The following is a 13,032-nucleotide window of genomic DNA, read 5'->3' on the forward strand; positions in this document are numbered from 1 at the left end:
GTTCTAATTCTTTCCATGACTCCCCAAAAACTACACGATCATCAATTTTACAAACAGTTCTCCACATATCTGGCGGTAATATCAATCCGAAAAATAAATCATTGTCAGCCAAAGTCATAGTACAAGAACTAATTGCTCCCTCAACTTCCTCATAAAAGGCGGCTGGATTTTTCCGCGGGTCAGGTAATGCTGTTTTAAGTGCCATTACATCTGCCCTATTCCAAGGAGTAGACACCCAATTATAAATAAAATATTCCTTAGCATCAACAGAAGTTTTATCATCACTTGTACCCAATCCTTTAGGAGGAACATACAAAGGCGCGGCCTCCCGCATTGGTTTCGCATGAACTATCATAGTCTTATCTGTTCCGAAGATGGAAGCTTGCACCCCGCCAGTCTGAGATGTCCGTGCAACTACATCCACAGCCCTTTTCTCCTCTCCAAATGGACTGCCACAACACATAATTTCACCAAACACCTGATTGCATCAGCCACCTGGGAGAAATCAAAAAGACCATCACGCATTTGCTTATGATCAGCTGCTACATCATCGGGCTCTAACTCATCAGAATATTTCCGATATAGTTCAATAACTTCTGTGCCAAATGCCTCATTAAAATATAGCTGCTCCTTTTCCATCCACCCTTTCATGTTGTCTAAAAGTTCAGAAGCAGAGACAACGCTACAAATTGTTTTACGAGCAATAGATCTAAGCTCAGACGCACGGTCAGGAGACAACATAGAGCGACTGTCTCGCATCTTCTGTTGCTCCGAACTGGAGACCTTAGCTATCTCATGAGGGGCAGAAGGAACAACATACGGAGGTGGAGGGCGAACTAGTAACAAAAAATCATTGTGTGGTTTATTAAGGATAGGATAGAGAGATTGCCTAACGGTGTATTGGCCAGTTACCTGTAATTTACGTTCTTTCTCTTCTAGCTCCTTTAACTCATTTATTTCTTTCTTTCTCATTTCCAATGCCTTCACATATACATTCTTCCGCTGCTCTTTCTCAAGCAAGGCTTGCTCACGCTTCACTCGTACACGCACTTCTTTCTCCCACATTCGTACACAGTCAAACATATCTTGCCTAGACTTTCGCTTACACATACATTGTTCCACATACTCAATCTTTCCCAAATCAAATGACCCATGCATAGGCCAACATAACTCAGGATCCGCACGAGTGTATTTATTCCATAATGTGCTGTACATTATAGAAGAAAGACCATGTTTAACATACATATCTCTATTGGGCGTCCCCTCTGGGGGTGCCGGTTGCGATTCTTCCAGTCTCAAATTGGTACCATTACAAAAGCAACACATCCTACGAAGTGTGCTAAAAACAGGCATGCCAAAAATAGTATAGAATATGCAATATTATAATCAAAGTAGCACTTAAGGTGCCGTTCAAATCAAAATTAAATTGGAGAAAATTCTCATTAGCTGCCTATATAAATTGCAATTTATATATCAATTCAAAGGACACAAATTGACTAGTCATACAAAACACGAGAGCCACAGTAAGTAGTGCTGAACTTCATTACCAAACAAAGGAATCAAAACTCACAGCAAGTAGCAAGTGCCGTAAAACGGTTCTTACCAATCACAGGGTGTCCAGGTTCCAACTGCCAAGTTCTAAAATCGACCAAATGGTCACTGCATGACTAATGAACAAAAAGGATCTCAGTCGAGGACCGGCGCCACCTGGATGGTCAAATCAGAAAGAAGGGAAAAACAGTGTGGTTGCCAGGACTCGGGCCTCCTCAGGCATTGATCGTCCGCAGCGAGATCCCAATCCTTCGTCGCGACCAATCCGTTGGGCGTCTGAGTCGCCGATGAGTCCCTGTTCGGGCGCCAATTTGTTGAAGTAAGCCTCAGCAAGGCCTACTAGTGCAAGGGGTTCACCCTTCTCTGCACAAAGTCCTCAGACCATATAGGAAGAAGTTGGCACAGAAACTGAAATAAAAGACAAAGTTTATTAAACCTCATGAGGTGGTACTACAGTTCAAACAGCACCCTTCGGTAATGTTTGAAGTAGCACACTGAACTGAGAGAGCATGGTCCTTTTATACCCACGCAGGGGCTAAAAGGAGGTGGTACAATTATAGAAGCAAGACTTGCATCCATGTAAGGTCATGTGGAAATGCACAGTCAACAGGTAGGAGGGGCTAACAGTTTCAAGGACTAGTTGACACATTACTGTCTGTTACTGATTACTAACAGCTGCAGATGTTACTGGGCATGTGCGAAAGTAGGAGATGCTAAATATAACTTGTCACTAGGCAGATTTTCAAGAGTAGTTAACAGAAAGGTAGGACAGAGCACATGGTGAGCACATGGCAGCATGTGGCAGAGAGAATGGCTGCCATGAATACAAAATGGATTTCGCTAAATTTTCACAATAGTTGCTAAATACAAGATGTCTTCTGCTAATGCGTAATCTACTCGCTGCTAAACTACAACATGGTGAAGGAAAACTGCACTCCGTGGGGTTTGCGTTGTTTTCAGCAGCCCCAAGTGGCTGTTGCATCGTTTCTCCAGCCGCGATGCAGTTGATGTATTGAAATCAACCAGGAAGCGGGTAGCACATCATTTTTCAGCCATGTTGCAGGGGGTGCGTCAAAGTTTTCTCTGCTTCTTGTTGTGTGAATTTCAGTCCTTGTTCTACCAGCTTCACCATCAAGCGCCCAGGGACAGGATAGGGCAGCACGGTCAGGGTAGGAGTCTCACCAGAGAGTCCAGGTGCTGCCGGTGGAAGTCTTTGATGACCCTGGGACCTCAAAACAGGAGGCAAGCTCAGTCCAAGCCCTTGGAAATTCTTCACAAGCAGGAATATTCCACAAAGTCCAGTCTTTGTCCGCTTTCACAGGCACAAGCAGCAACTACAGGATAGCCCAACAAAGCACAGTCACCGGCAGGAGCAGCACTTCTCCACAGCACTTCAGCTCTTCTCCTTGGCAGAGGTTCCTTTTGGTTCCAGAAGCAAATCTTGAAGTAATCTAAAAATCTGGGATTTGGATTCCACTACTTATACCGTTTTCTACCTTTGAAGTACGGAAACTTCAAAGGAAAGTCACTGTTGTTCACAAGATCCTGCCTTGCCCAGGCCTCAGACACACACCAGGGGGTTGGAGATGGCATTGTGTGAGGGTAGGCAGAGTCCATTCAGGTGTAAGTGACCACTTCTCCCTTCACTCTAGACCCAATGGCTCATCAGGTTATGCAGGCTATACCCCAGCTCCCTTTGTGTCACTGTCTAGAGGGGATTCACAAACAGCCCAACTGTCAGTTTGACCCAGACAGGGAATACACAAGCAGGCAGAGTCACAGAATGGTTTATGCAAGGAAAGACATACTTTCTAAAAGTGGCATTTTCAAATAGACAATTTAAAAAACAACTTTACCAAAAGATGTATTTTAAATTATGAGTTCAGAGACACCAAACTCCATATCTCTGTCTGCTCTCAAAGGGAAACTGCACTTTAAGGATATTTAAAGGCAGTCTCCATGTTAAGCTATGAGAGAGAAAGGCCTTGCAACAGTGAAAACCGGATTTGGCAGTATTTCACTGTTAGGACATGTAAAACACATCAGTACATGTCCCACCTTTAACATACACTGCACCCTGCCCATGGAGCTACCTAGGGCCTACCTTAGGGGTGCCTTACGTGTATACAAATGGAAGATTTGGGCCTGGCAAGTGGGCACATTTGTCAGGTCGAATTGGCAGGTTAAAACTACACACACAGACACTGCAGTGGCAGGTCTGAGCCATGTTTATCTGTTTACAGGGCTACTCACGTGGGTGGCACAACCAGTGCTGCAGGCCCACTAGTAGCTTTTGATTACAGGCCCTGGGCAACTCTAGTGCACTTTACTAGGGACTTAATAGTAAATCAAATAAGCCAATCATGGAAAAGCCAATTACACATACAATTGACACAGGAGCACTTGAACTTTAGCACTGGTCAGCAGTGGTAAAGTGCCCAGAGAAACAAAACCAGCATAAACAAACTCCAGCACACAGTCAAAACATGGGAAGCAGAGGTAAAAAATATAGGGGAGACCACATCAAGGTTGCAAGGTCTAACAAGGTCTTTGCAAACAAGAGCAATTTAAAAAAAAGAATTAAAGAAAGCATGGGCCAGGACGACTGAGATTCTTGGGAAACTGATAAAGATAATCGTGTCCATAAAAATCTTCCAAGTCACTCACCACTTTATTTATTTCAACTAAGGATTTAAGACAAGAAGCACTAACTTGGAGTCATGGCACCCCTCTAGCTGTTCATCCTGAAATTCACGACCTGAGATAATTTTCAGTGATGGTTTTGGTGGCCATCACTGTCCAAGGATGTGCATGATTATGTCTAGACCTGTCCCATCTTTTATCACAAGATCTCTCATTGCACTCCTGTGGCTCTGTTAAGAACCTTGCCTGCAGCCCCACATCCCTGGCCTACGATAAGTGTGGATTTTTTCACAGAATTGATGGTTACTATAAAAGTTGGGTAGTTGTTGACCTGTGTACTTAGATAGCACACTTTGTTGCCTTAAAACAAATACGAATGCCAAGACTCTTTCTACTCTGTGGTTACATGGCCTGCCCTCAGTCATTGGTTCCAAAAGAGACCTGCAGTTCATTTCCCAGTTTTGGTGCAGTCTTTGCACATCAGAGGACAGCCCCGCAATTCATATATTGGCTTTTCAATTTGGGCACGCCAGTCAACCCCGGCTCGCCATTTAGACATTGAGGGTACCACCTGGCTCTTCCACAATTAAGAAATATCCCTTTTGGCCACTAGACTACACATGCAAAGCCCACAAAGGTTCAGTCAGCCCTCAGTCCCCCGAGTTCCTCCAGGAGTCACAACAACACTACTTTGGAAGTCAGCTCAATCGTATGCTCCAGGACCTCAGAGACCTTCCCATCCAGTGCTTCCCAGAAGGGGCCCACTCCGGGCACTCCCGGGCCATATGCAGAAGGTTTGCCGCCAGATGTCCACATCTTGCACAGCTAGAAGAGGTGTTTGGGAGCATGCGCGGCAGCTGTGAGGGGGACAAATATGGCATATGGAAGTAGTTAATTTGTGCCATCCACAAGCGTGCGAATGTTGCCAGTTCTCTGGGGGCAAGGTATGCTTCCTTCCTCGTCCAACTCGCGCACCCAGGATGTCCATTTGTGTCGTAGATTCTTTAGGCCGTCAGGGGCATTACTAAGCAATGAGCAGTAGATCTCAGTAATCACTCTGTCGCGTGGGCTTTCATGTTCCTAATGAGGCTGCTGGATTCAGGCGGCAGCATTACCTGAACTGTGGGAAACTGAGTCCAATCCCACACCATGTGACAACTGTCGGCCCAATCTGTTTCCGGTCTACTAGCAGCACCTCATCTCTGCCCAAGAGCATGGATGAATTGTTGCAACCGGGCGGTCATGACAAGAATGAAGAATGACGTCTCTGGGAAATCGTGGTATATCAGATCTCATCCTTTTCTCTCAGTTACATTAGACTCCAACATATAAAGACAAACAAAGGCAGAAAATGGTTCAATAAGATTTATTAAAGCAGCTGCTTCTTAGATAAAATGACAAGAATTGCAATAATTAGAAACACGCTAGGAGCAAAATGGTGACAAGAAAAGTGAAACACAGGAAAAGTCCCACCATACTGTCACCATGCGCAACATATGTGGTTCCTGCCTAAGCTATGTTAGAGCTAGGCGCGGCCCATCCTTTAGGGTGGAGGGGCCACACACTCCCACCTTTTGCCCCCTCATGAAGAGTGTCTGTCAGGCTCAACAAAGGTCAGCCTGACAGACACTCTTCATTTCCAGCTCAGACAGCCAGGAGTGAGACATGCGCGGTTTGCGCAGACTGCTGGCTGCCTGAGCTGAACTTTGCTGGGCTGGACAGGTCACAGCTCCTATGGGCGTGACCTCCTTGGCTCAGCAAAGGTGACCCGAGGCCCTTCCCTGGGTGACGAGGAAAGCGTCACCCAGTGACTTCGACCTGGGCGCTTCAGGTTTAAGCCCTGAAGCGCCCAGGGCAAGTGTCAATCACTAACACTTTGTCACAGAGTGGGATGGGGTCAGCAGTCTCACTGACCCCATCCCACTCTGTGACGAGGCTGGGACTGCTGCCTTCCCTCATTGACTGACCTAAGGTCAGCCAATGAGGGAAGATTGCAGTCCCAACCCTCCTGGGACCTTGAGGCTGAAGGTAAGTGTGTGTGTGATGTTTTAAAATGAATGTTTGGTGCGTGCGTGCATGTTTGAATGTTATGAGTGTTGTTATTGGATGTGCGTGCATGTGTGTGTGAAAGAATGAGTGTGTGTGATCTTTTAAAATGAATGTTTGGTGCGTGCGTGCGTGCATGTTTGATTGTTATGAGTGTTAATGGATGTGCGTGCGTGGGCGGCGTGCATGAAAGAATGAGTGTGTGTGAACTTTTAAAATGAATGTTTGGTGTGTGCGTGCATGCTTGAATGTTATGAGTGTTGTTAATGGATGTGCGTGCGTGTCTGTGTGTGAAAAACATTAGTGTTTGTGTGCTTCCCGTCTGCCTCTCTCCCTCCTAAAGCTGCCGCCCGCCACTGGTTAGGGCATTGCATAATAAGCCCTAACCCGCCCTTCAGGATTCCCCCCCCTGGGAAGGCATCATCCTCCATACTTGAGCGAGGAAGCCTGTTGTCTAGAGAGACACCATCACCATGTAGGCCAGGAAACCGGTTATCTCAGCAAGCAGGTGTAGCAAAGTCAATCAGCATGCGGTTGTAGTCATCTGGCTGGAAGCTATCCTCCTACGTGCATGGGACAGAGAAGTGTTTTTATAATAAAACAGCTGATGTTCTGAGAAAGTGTCCCCATGTAAGGATGTGTATATTTCTGTGAATGTTGGAGATACAGTGTATTTCTTTGCCAGCAACTCTATCTCTCTGCAGCCTTGAGGAAAGCACAAAGTGAAAAGAATGTCTTGCTAAGGAATGCAGTGCTTTCCTAGGCCAAAGAACAACTAGATTAAAAAAACATAAAACAGCACCACGAATGTGGCCAATTCTGAAATACTAAAAATCAAGCAGAATAAAATGTAATTAGGCTCAAGGGCACAAGCAGCAGGCCTGGTTGCTAAAATAATGTGCCTATAGAAATTACTAAAATGGCTATACAACACCCTCCCCTTGCCTGTCCAAAGTTGGTAAAAAGCCTAACATAAAAAATATAAAGGTAATTAAAAGCTATTCTCTAAAAAAGTATATACATAAATGTCAATAATGACAAGTTAAAACACACTTGAGAATGTGAAATGTTGGAAAGGGTCCATTTAAAATGATAGCAATGGCGCCAATAGAACCAAATTTAAAAGTCAATCTGATTTTTAAAATCTCCAATTATTGCAGAGACAATTGAGGCAAGGAAATGTTTCACTTTGGCAGGTGGTAAAGTGATCAAATCGTTGCCAAGGAAAACCAAAGAGCACTCATGTTCCAAAGCCTGAGCTACAGTTGAGGCAGCAGCATTAAGTGTTGTGCCCGATGTTGGGTTAAATGCTGCATGATCCACGAAGGGCAACTCATAGACAGTTTCCCTTAGCAAACACACCCTCAACGAGCATGTCTGATAATGAGCCCTCAGCAAGAACATCAACAGATCAGGGTCCAATTAAAGTAAGTGCCATGTAGAAAGAAATAATTTTAGTGCACATTCAAAAAGGCACCAGATGCATCCAAACACAGGCTGCACACAATCCAAAAATGGTCTCAGTCAATCAATCAAATAAATTTCTTAAGCACACTACTCACCCGGTAGGGTCTCAAGGTGCTGGGGGGGGTGTTTACTGCTCGAAAAGCCCTGTTCTTAGGTGCTTTCTGAAGGTGAGGATGTCCTGGGTCTTGCGTAGGTTGGTGGGGAGCGAGTTCCAGGTTTTGGCTGCGAGGTGGGAGAAGGATCTGCCACTGGAGTTGGCGCATTTGATGCGGGGTACTGTAGGGAGGGCGAGGTCAGCAGAGCGGAGCTGTCGAGTTGGTATGTGGACGTTGACTCGTTTGTTGAGGTAGGCCGGTCCAGTGTCGTGGAGGGCTTTGTGAGCGTGGGCAAAGATTTAGAAAATGATCCTTTTGTTGATGGGCAGCCAGTGTAGGGATCTGAGGTGGGTGGATATGTGTTCGTAGCGAGGGAGGTTGAGGATGAGATGTGCGGCTGCGTTCTGGATTCGTTGGAGTTTTCTTTGAAGCTTGGCTGTGGTCCCTGTGTAGGGGGCATTGCCGTAGTCCAGTCTGCTGCTTAGGGTGTGGGTGACTGTTCTTCTTATTTCTAAAGGAATCCATTTGAAAGTCTTGCGGAGCATGCAAAGGGTGTTGAAGCAGGAGGATGATATGGCGTTGGTTTGCTGGGTCATGGAGAGAGACGAGTCCAGTATGATGCCAAGGTTGCGTGTGTGGGTGGTGGATGTTGGGGGTGCTACGAGGGTGGTGGGCCACCAAGAGTCGTTCCATGCTGTCTTGTTGGGGCCGAAGATGATAATCTCTGTTTTGTCAGAGTTCAATTTGAGGTGGCTTGCTGTCATCCAGTTGGCGATGTCGAGGAGTCTGGAGTGTAGGTTATTCTTGGCCGTAGCTGGGTTCCTACTGAGGGAGATGATGAGCTGGGTGTCGTCAGCGTATGAAATGATAGTGATGCCATGGGTGCGGAGGATGTTGGTGAGAGGAGCCATGTAGATGTTGAAGAGGGTGGGGCTGAGGGAGGTTCCTTGAGGGACCCCACAGATAATCTTGGTGGCTGTAGACCAGAAAGGAAGGAGGCAAACTCCTTGGGTTCTTTCAGAGAGGAAGGAGGTGAGCCAGTCCATGGCCTTGTGGTCTGAATAATAAAGATCAGTTGCACTGCAGTTCTTCCAGGATTAGTGCTCTGAAGTACTGCATCATGATTTCACCACATAAGCTGTTCTGGTTTGCATTCTGGAACAGCTCTCACTGTTCAGAAGCATATAGCTTCTGTGTAGGAAAATGGCTCCCTGTTGCAGTTACCCCACACATTTTGCCTGATATTGATGCTGACTTGACTGAGAACTGTGCTGTGACCCTGCTGACCAGGACCCAGCACCAGTGTTCTTTCACTTAAAAATGTACCATTGTTCCACAATTGGCACATCCCTGGCACCCAGATAAGTCCCTTGTAAAAGGTACCAGTGGTACCAAGGGTCCTGTGACCAGGGAAGGTCCCTAAGGGCTGCAGTATGTGTTGTGCCACCCACCCTAAAGGACCCCTCACCTAACACATGCACACTACCATTGCAGATTGTGTGTGTTGGTGGGGAGAAAAAGGCAAAGTCGACATGGCATCCCCCCAGGATGCCATCCCCCCAAAATACTGCCTGTGGCATAGGTAGGTCACCCCTCTAGCAGGCCTTACAACCCTAAGGCAGGGTGCACTATACCACAGGTGAGGGCATAGCTGCATGAGCAATATGCCCCTGCAGTGTCTAAGTCCATTCTTAGACATTGTAAGTACAGTGTGGCCAAATTAAGTATATGGTCTGGGGGTTTATTAAAAACGAACTCCACAGTTCCATAAAGGCTACCCTGAATATTGGGAAGTTTGGTATCATACTTCTCAGAATAATAAACCCACACTGATGCCAGTGTTGGATTTATAAAAAAAAATGCACACAGAGGGCATCTTAGAGATGCCCCCCTGCATTTTATCCAATCCTTCAGTGCAGGACTTGCAACAAAGAAGCAACTTCCAAAGAACTCACTCTTCCCGCCGGAAGCATGAGACTTCACACTCTGCACCCGACGACCCCGGCTCGATATCGAGAGAACCAACACCACAGGGAGAACTCCCCAGCGACTGCGACCCCGTGAGTAGCTTGAGACGACCCCACCTGAACCCCCACAGCGACACCTGCAGAGAGAATCCAGAGGCTCCCCCTGACCAGGACTGCCTGTAACAAGGGACCCGACCCTTGGACCAAGCTTAGCACCCGCAACCCCCAGGAGCTGAAGGAACCGAACCTCAGTGCAGGAGTAACCCCCAGGCGACCCTCTGCCTAGCCCAGGTGGTGGCTGTCCCGAGAAGCCCCCCCTGTGCCTGCCTGCACTGCTAGAGTGACCCCCGGGTCCGTCCATTGTTTCCTATCTAAAACCCGATGCCTGCTTTGCGTACTGCACCCTGCCGCCAGTGTGCCGCTGAGGGTGTGTTTTGTGTGCCTACTTGTGTCCCCCCCAGTGCTTCTCAAAACTCCCCTGGTCTGCCCCCTGAGGACGCAGGTACTTACCTGCTGGCAGACTGGAACCGGAGCACCCCTGTTCTCCATAGGCAACTATGGCCCATATTTATACTTTTTGACGCTAAACTGCGCTAACGCAGTTTAGCGTCAAAAAATTTAGCGCCGTCTAACGCCATTCTGAAGCACCATGCGGGCGCCGTATTTATGGAATGGCGTTAGCCGGCGCTAGCAGACCGGCGCTGCCTGGTGTGCGTGGAAAAAAACCACGTAGACCAGGCAGCGCCGGCGTAGGGGGAAAATGGCGTTAGGGCGTCTTAAAATGGGGCAAGTCAGGTTGAGGCAAAAAAATCGCCTCAACCCGATTTGCGCCATTTTTTTCGACGCCCAGACGCCATTTAAATGACTCCTGTCTTAGTAAAGACAGGAGTCATGCCCCCTTGCCCAATGGCCATGCCCAGGGGACTTATGTCCCCTGGGCATGGTCATTGGGCATAGTGGCATGTAGGGGGGCACAAATAAGGCCCCCCTATGCCACCAAAAAAAATTAAAAAATATAAAAAATTATACTTACCTGAACTTACCTGAATGTCCCTGGGGTGGGTCCCTCCATCCTTGGGTGTCCTCCTGGGGTGGGCAAGGGTGGCAGGGGGGGTCCCTGGGGGCAGGGGAGGGCACCTGTGGGCTCATTTTGAGCCCACAGGCCCCTTAACGCCTACCCTGACCCAGGCGTTAAAAAGTGGCGCAAATGCGGGGTTTTTTGACCCGACCACTCCCGGGCGTGATTTTTGCCCGGGAGTATAAATACGACGCATTTGCGTCGCCATCATTTTTTTAGACGGGAACGCCTTCCTTGCATCTCATTAACGCAAGGAAGGCGTTCACGCAAAAAAATGACGCTATTTGCCCATACTTTGGCGCTAGACGCGTCTAACGCCAAAGTATAAATATGGCGTTAGTTTTGCGCCGAATTTGCGTCGAAAAAAACGACGCTAATTCGGCGCAAACGGAGTATAAATACGGGCCTATGTGTTTTGGGCACCTCTTTGACCTCTGCACCTGAGCGGCCCTGAGCTGCTGGTGTGGTAACTTTGGGGTTGCCTTGAACCCCCAACGGTGGGCTGCCTATGCCCAGGAACTGAGACTTGTAAGTGTCTTACTTACCTCACAATCTAACCGTTACTTACCTACCCCAGGAACTGTTGATTTTTGCACTGTGCCCACTTTTAAAAAGGCTTATTGCCATTTTAACAAAGACTGTAAATGATATTGCTTTATTCAAATCTCCTAACTTACCTGCGTGCAGAACCTTGCATTTTATGTATTTACTTCAAATCTTGAATCAGTGGTTCTTAAAATAAACTAAGAAAATACATTTTTCTATGTAAAAACCTATTGTCCTGGAATTTGTCTTTGAGTGTGTGTTCTTCATTTATTGCCTGTGTGTGTACAACAAATGCTTAATACTACCCTCTGATAAACCTACTGCTCGACCACAGTACCACAAAATAAAACATTAGAATTATCTAGTTTTGCCACTATCTTACCTCTAAGGGGAACCCTTGGACTCTGTGCACACTATTTCTTACTTTGAAATAGTATATACAGAGCCAACTTCCTACATTCCATTAGAGAGCACCTGGACTGTTGTTCTTACCAAGGAGACTGGCACTTCCTTCAGATAGCAAGCTAACATTTCTGCTATAGCGTTACAAGCCTCATGCAAGGACAGCTGCTTACAAACCATAGAATGGTTCACAGAAGTCTTGCATTCACTGCCGCTAAGAAAGACCTCTTTCATGCCATTGAAACATTTGTGCGAAAATGGACGATCCAACACTTCATGTATGTAGCTATCTCCTAGCTCTTCATATCTGCCTACTGGAACATGTTTCTAGCAAGCTGTGAACTGAAGTATTGAAATAGGCAGATTTCTAACCCTGTGTATTAACCATTCAGCAGATGATATTTCAGCCACAGTCAAAGGCAACTTTTCTAATTTCTCGAAGTTTATCATAATATAAGTCACTTCCTTCTTAGCATTTATTTGTTGCTGTCACGTCAACTTAAATGTTGAAAATATATCCCTTGCGCTAACGTATTGCCAGGTAATTCGACCTGATTTCAGTGTTCATAGTGTCCAACCCAACTGCCTAATGGACCTTAGTTGGCTCTGTCTGTGTTGTAAAAAAGACATGTTACTTTGCACAATGTCTATTGCAGAAGAAGCAATGTTACTTAAAGTGTATATGCAGTCAGACAATGTGTTAATCCCATCATCTACAATGGAAATCTGTGAATATCTGCAAATTTTCCTGATCTATTTGCCTTAACTGGGCACCAGCTTCTTATTGGGGAAAGTTTCAAAATGTCATTATGAACATCATATAAGAAGCGATTTTTATGTTGTCTGCGGGGGCCTAACAGGAAATCCTGCAAGTCTGTGCTATAAAACAGGCGACTGTGGTGTTCTTTCACAGCATCTAGTGTGGAACTTTTTAACCACTGCTGGCATAATGTCCCTTTACTGTATGTTGTTACTATACCTGAATTTTCTGATGACACATAGCGAGGGTCTAGCCTATTTGTTCTAACCCCCGTGGAGTTTACAAAACGTGCATGACAATCATATTTGCCTACTGGCCACAATAACCACCCACCAGGACGTGAAAGTGATGTGTTAAATGTTCCATTTTGGACCCCTTCATCGAGCTGATCCTCTGTTACATTAATGTATTTTTGCCACTTCTAAAATTTAGCAGGGGCCGGGATACTGAGCGCATTCAATTCCTTAATTTTTGCTA

This window comes from Pleurodeles waltl, chromosome 4_1, assembly GCF_031143425.1.
Source record: "Pleurodeles waltl isolate 20211129_DDA chromosome 4_1, aPleWal1.hap1.20221129, whole genome shotgun sequence".
In the NCBI taxonomy this organism is placed as follows: Eukaryota; Metazoa; Chordata; class Amphibia; order Caudata; family Salamandridae; genus Pleurodeles; species Pleurodeles waltl.